The sequence below is a fragment of the Telopea speciosissima genome, chromosome 3 (genome assembly GCF_018873765.1).
Source record: "Telopea speciosissima isolate NSW1024214 ecotype Mountain lineage chromosome 3, Tspe_v1, whole genome shotgun sequence".
NCBI classification, from domain to species: Eukaryota; Viridiplantae; Streptophyta; class Magnoliopsida; order Proteales; family Proteaceae; genus Telopea; species Telopea speciosissima.
In genome coordinates this window covers 26,626,502-26,633,527 of record NC_057918.1, presented here as the reverse complement: position 1 = coordinate 26,633,527, position 7,026 = coordinate 26,626,502, and positions in this window count along the sequence as shown.

Below are 7,026 nucleotides of genomic sequence, written 5' to 3'. Positions count from 1 at the left end.
GAAGATTACTAAAACTTCCCTTATCCAAAAAAACCTTATCAAGGAATATTAGAAGAAATCCATTGGCCTGAAGATCCTCCAAAAACAAGGTTAGTGGCTGGAAATAAATCAAAAACCCTAGCTTTTGAAGTACAAGGCTAGCTAGCTCTACCAATCATTCAAATTAATTACTTGGTTGAAATTGAAAGGTGATCACAGTATTACATGAGTAGGGCCAGAACTGGGATTTGAAAACTGTCAATCAATGGTATCCCATGTACTGCTTTCAACCTAAAATATGCATAACCAGATCTTAACTAGGCTTAGTTTTTGGGTACAATCATGGATTGTTTCCAACCATGAAAATGGAGGAAAAATAGAAAAAACCTGCTCTGCTACTTTTTTTGGGTGATTAAAATAGTCAATTTGTCAAAGGACTTGGGTATAACCCATTCTTAAAATTAACCTGTTCTACTATTTTTGTTGAAGAAAAAAGTATAGGACTGATACACCGAAATATGGCTCGTCAATATTCATGCGCCACGTTACAAGTTACTATTAAACCAAGTGGAGCAACCTACATCCAAACCCGACAAATTGCAGCTATGTGGCACCTGACCAGCCCATGCATGACCCACTCGGCACTAGCCCGATCCAGATCAGGAAAGCTAATTACGTGCTAATATGTTCTTCCCCCAAAGAAGGCAACTAACATAATCCTAGTCTGGATATAATGCTGCCAATAGGCCCTGGCATACCTCAATAAGGAAACCATGATCCTTGCCAATCAATAATATGGGAACTCCCATTAATAACAGACTCTTACCAAATAGGGAAGCACTTTCCCAAAGGGACTCTGCAATGAGATCCCCTATCAAAAATGAAAGATCCAATACTTTGGGACTCCCCATCATTGCCTCACTCTGTCAGCCCATACTATAAATACCCAGGTATAGATCACAACGATCCCATCTTGAATTCTCTTGAGTTATTTGTGGCTATCAGGCATCTGACTTAGACATCGGAGAGTCCCTCACCGGAAAAGACCGGCTCTCCCTTGTTCATCAGTTCCTCTTTGCAGGTTCCATGCAGGAGGGATCCACTGACGGTTTCTGGACGCAACAGTAGCATTGACTATAGATGATCGAACAAAACAATAGTTATCTCTGGAGAATTATATTATACACTTCTCTTATATTAATTGGAAACATTACCATCTTGATTATGTTGTTGATAAATGTTCCTTCACTAATTGTTGAGAGGTTGGGAGTTACAGAGGTATGTTCTCATATCGGTTATCTAAAACCTTGGATGTGTTTTAATATACCCTTAGGTCATCTCCACCTAATACTTTAAGGTTTTGCATTGGATCCTTAAGTGGTATTTTGTGGGTCATTCCATTTGATTTAAAATGTGAAATAATCCCAATCAGTTATGGCATTGGATGCATCTTAATATACCCTTGGGTCATCTCCACCTAATGCTTTAAGAATTTGGGTTGGATCCTCAAGTGGTATTTTGAGGTTATCCCACTTTATTTAACATGTATCAGAGCTTAGTCCGTTTGAGTGTTGAGATGTCAGGAATTATAGAGGAATATGATCCTGCCACATCATTTATCTGGGACCTTGAATGTGTCTTTATATATACCTTGGGTCATCTCCACCTAATACCTTGAGGGTTTTGGTTAGACCTCCAAGTGGTATTTTATGGATTATCCAACTCTATTTAACACTAATGATGATATTAGATCTTTTATCTGATCTATAATAGTTGAATCCATGTTCTATTCTTCTAGAGTTAATGCATCTTGTGTTATATAATCAGTTGTCCTAGTATAATTATACCAATTAGTATTCATTTGAGAGGCATTGATGCTTTCCTCCATTAATCCTGTAGATTGGTGGGACAATTTGTTTGGTTAATTTTCATGCAATAAAAAGTAGTTGGTAGAAGTACCTTCATTCACCAAACTTTCCTCAATGAGGATCATAGTGCCTAATTATATATGGGTTTTCAGCAGAAGGCATAAACTCAAACCATTGTCACCACATCTTCTTTTGCCATTCTTGTCATTCATGAATTCATGTCATAAATCTAGTACTTGATTCATAATTGAAACATTTGTAAGAATTATGGGTTTAATTAATTATTTAGGTTAATTAATTGGTGAGAATCAAGTTGTACAGACTGGTTCGGTTCACTCTCCAGTTTAGGGATATGCTGGCCTAACCCATTGTGGTTTAGAGTTTGGGGTCAGGACAGTATTTTATATACTATATATGTTTTGGGTCCCTACAACCCTCATTCCATTCTTTTCCACTTTACCACAAAAGATAGAGAGCAAACAAGGAGGTCTAAGGTGTTGTGGAAGATCCAGAGCCAGTGAGGAGAAGACCATTGGGAATTGCATCGAATCATCTCCAACATACTTCGGTGCAAGGTACGCATCCATTCACCGACATTTATTTGATTCATGTTCTAGGTTTCTCTGTATGTTTGCAATCGAGGTTTCATCCCAAAGATTATTTTCTAACAACATTTTCATATTTGATTATTGAGATTACTTGATGTACTATTGATGATATCTCCATGAGGTTTTTCATGAATTAATCAATTTGATTTAAAAACTAAAATGATTGGTTAGATGTTATGTTTCCTCTTGTGTTGGATTTGAATTTCTTGAAAAGCAACTACTTCATTCCAATAGAAAGGAAGAGGTAGATAATGAAACCTATAAAGTGGTTTTTCTGTAAGATTATAACCCTTTCTTATATTAGCCATGCCCTTCCTCTAGCTAAAGTGTGTTTGATTGCTTTGTCAAAAAGATTTTGGAAGGGAAATTTATTCTTAGAGAGAGAGAGAGAAAGCGGTTTGATGCCAAAACTAAAAGTCGGTTGATAATTTTTTTTTATTTTTTTTTTATGAAAGTGTTTTATTAATGCTGGAACAAAATCTCAGACAGATCAGAATACAAGGAAAGGAGGATACAAGAAGGGGGAGAATCGAGCCAACAAAGATCGACCTGGGAAGAAGCCAATAAGGAGGCCAAGCAGTCAGCTGCTGAGTTGGATTCTCGAAGGGAATGCACAAAGAAGATACATTGAAAACCATAAGCCAACGATTTGCAGTCCCTAATTATAGAAGTAATTCTCCAGGGGGTTTTAAGTGAATGATCATTGAGAATGTTCACCACAAGAAGATTGTCACTTTCGATCACCAAATGAGCGATGCCCAGATTTAGAGCAGTACAGATCGCCATAGCTTCAGCCACCAATGCATAGTTCCACCCAATTCCTTGAGAGAATCCGCAAATGAATGAAGCATTAGAGGACCTGCACACTCCGCCAATTCTAGTATTGCCCGGATTACCTAGACTCACATCGTCGTCGTTGAACTTCATGAAAGGACTTATAGGCCGAATCCATCTCACCATTCTAACTGATCTTCTCTGGGGCTCGATAAAAACCTGATCCTGATTCTTTGCAATAACAATGGCTCTGAGGGTGATAGTCGAAGGATTAAAAGGAACTTGCCTAAAGATAAGATCCCAATAGGCATTCCAAATGTGCCAAATGATTCCACAGAACAAGGAAACTTTGATCCAATTATCCCTGCTAAGCTTGGAAGGAGTATTCAACACCGTCATTATTCCAGATCTGATATCCTAATTAGGGAACAAATTGATCAATCCAACTTGACACCATATGCTCTTAGCAAATTCGCAATTATAAAACAAATGAGAGGAGGATTGAGCATGTTGTTGGCAGATATAATAATAGGGATTTAAGTTGAATCCTCTTTGATTTAAAAAGTCTAGCAAAGGAAGCTTTTGGTGAAGAATCTTCCGAATAAGGTGTTGCATCTTCGGAGTTGCCGGTAAATGCCAGATTTTAAGCCACAGAGTATCGGATGGCTAAAGATCTCCATTAATAGCTAAGTTATAAGCAGAGGCTACCGAGAATTTTCCTGTAGAGGTACCCTACCACACAATTTGGTCACTGCATGGGAAAATTGGAATGGGGATTGCCAGAATTCTGAAGGCCACATCTGGAGGCCACCAATGAAATATCCTTTCTCGAATCCAGGATTGGGAATGTGGATCAATGAAGAAATCAACCGAGAGGGGGGCCTGCGGAGGGAGAGGGAAGGGAGCAGAGAGAGGAGGGAAGGATGAAATCTAATAGTCCAGCCATGGGTTTATATCTCGACCATTACCCACCTGATAAAAGATACCTTACCGAAGGAGATCTCGCGAAGAGCACACAGATTTTCATCCCCAAGAAGCTTAAGCAGGACAACTGGCTTGAAGGAAGGTTGAAGTAGGGAAATACTTTTCCTTCATAAGTCTTGCCCACAAAGAGGAAGGAGATGACAGCAGTTCCCACCCCTTTTTTGCTAGTAAAGCGAGATTCATAGGAGCTGAGAGCTTGATGTTTAACCCTCCCTTCCTTTTGGGCAAACAGATGGTGCTCCAGGAGATAGTTGGGGACAAGAGATATGTTACCATTTGACCAAAAAAAGTTTCTACTCACTGAATCCAAGGATTTTTAAACTGATACTGGGATCTTGAAGCAAGACATGGTACAGAGAGTCATCGCTGATAGAGTGGATTGGATCAGGACCATCTTTTCTACCGAGCTAAGATATTATGACTTCCAGTGCTGCAACTTCTCGGACACTCTAGATATCAGATTTGCACAGTGATTCTTAGAGATCTTGCCATTGATGAAAGGAATCCCTAAATATGAGTCAAGGGAAGAGGTGAGGATTATTTGAAAGAATTCTCTAAGTTGTCTCTTGATGGCTGAGTTGACATTAGGACTAAACTGAGCTGCAGATTTGTTGAGATTATTCACCTGGCCAAAAGCTTTGCAATAGGAGTCTAGAACCTCACTTAGAGCCCTTGCTTCTGTCATTGAAGCTTCACCAAAAAAGATGAGATCATCTGTGAAAGCCATATGTGACAACCTTTCACCCCCTCTCTTGATTTGTAATCCCTTGATTTTGCCTTCCTGAAAGGCGATGACCAATTTTGTTGATAGAACCTCCGCACAAAGCACAAATAAGTAAGAGGAGAGTGAATCTCCTTGTCTAAGACCTTTAGTGGGTTTCAAAAAAGGGAGGGGAGAACCATTTAGAAGAATACCCAACTGAGTATTTTCTACACAAAACATAACTCTCTATATCCAGGTCTGACCAAAACCGAAGTTAGAAAGAGTGCTTCTCTGAAAGCTTCATTCAACTCTTTTATAAGCCTTATTCATATCTATCTTGAGAGAAAAGTGACCCTTATTGCCTCTCCTGGATTTCTTGATTTTGTGAAAAAGTTTGTGGCAGATAAGAACATTATCCTGGATATGTCTGCCTTTGATAAAACCATTCTGGCTGAAGGAAATAATTCTGTTGAGAATGGCGCGCAGCCGATTGATAATAATCCTGAAGATAACCTTATAGATGAAGTTGCACAAGCTAATTGGCCGAAATTCAATAACTGAAGAGGGACGATCAACTTTAGGAATAAGTGCTATATACGTGTGGTTGAGAGATAAAGTGAAAGTGCTTGAAGAGAAAAACTTCAAGATAGAGCTCGAAATCTCCTTTCCAATAATGGGCCAAGAATTCTGAAAAAACATGCCAGAGAAGTTGTCTGGCCCAGGTGCCTTGTTGGATGGCATCTTCCGAACTGTGTTGAAAATTTCCTCCTCTGTGACTAGTCTCATAAGCCTACAGTTATCCTCCTGGGAAACTCTTCCTCTAATGGACTCGAAGTATGACTCCTCGATGACCGGATTGGAGGAAGTGAAGAGGTCTTTGTACAAATCTAAGAAGGCCAAGCCAATTTGATGACTATCAGTGGCAATCAATCCCCCTACATTGATGAATCTTACAGTATTCCTGGCTCTCCTCTTGATGGTAGGGATATGGAAGAATTTGGTACTGCGATCTCCATTCTTAATTCAATTGTTCCTGGATTTTTGTTGCCAGAGGATTTCTTCTTGATGTGCAAGCTTCCTAATGACGGCAATTTGATGTTTCTCTTCCAGAAACCACTGATCATCCCTTAGCAAGGGCTGAATGTTGTAAAGAGTAGCCAAGCTAGCTTTAGCTCTCTCCAAATTTTGAAAGATATTGCCCACATGATTCTTACTCTATCTCTTAAGAGTAGATTGCAAAGCACACAATTTCTTACACACCTTATAAGAGGGAGAGCCGATTGCATAAAAGGAAGTTCAAGCCGCTTTCACAACATCTTGATACCCCGGCTCCGTTAACCAAAAGGCTTCGAAAAGAAACGGCCTTGCCATACGACTAATAATATTGTCAGTGTGGAGAATCATGGCCTTATGATCTCACGAGGCAACAATTTCAGATGAGTGGGTTGATAACATATTTAGTCTTCTTGGCTTCTACCCAAAAAAAAAAAAAAAGTCTTCTAGGCTTTGGCTGACCAAAAGGAATCTGAATCTACCTACCATGTTACGACCATTAGGGCCGGGCTGCCACAAAGGAATTAAACTTTTTCAAATCATCCAAAACAAATGGAGCAATGGTGTCGGTTATGCTATGTATGGTTGCTTTCATGGGAAAATGTGAGGGAAGGGAAAGATGAGGGAAAGGAAAATTGAAAAGAAAAGGTTTTCCTTCACGATGTTTGATAGCTCTTGGAAAGGCCTTCCAAAAGTTCCTTTCCTCTAGTCATGTTCTATCTCTTATTTCATGTTTTTTTTTTAAAAGATAATATAGTAATTTTTCATTGATGTGAAAAAAATTACAATCTTTGATAGATAAAATGATAAAATATCTTTTCGAAGAGCTATCGTTTGAATTCCATCAATTTTGGTGGTCATTTTTATTTTTTGAAAAATGAAAAATCACCCCAAATTTAGGGTTTTTTTTTTTTTGGGGGGAGGGGGTTAGAGTACCTCTTGATGGGTTATCCTGTAATAAAAAAAAATGAGGGATTGGAGAATAGGGGATGACGTATGTACGTGTTTTATTGTAACCATGATAAGAAGACATGATAACATTTATTTCTCTCTTGTG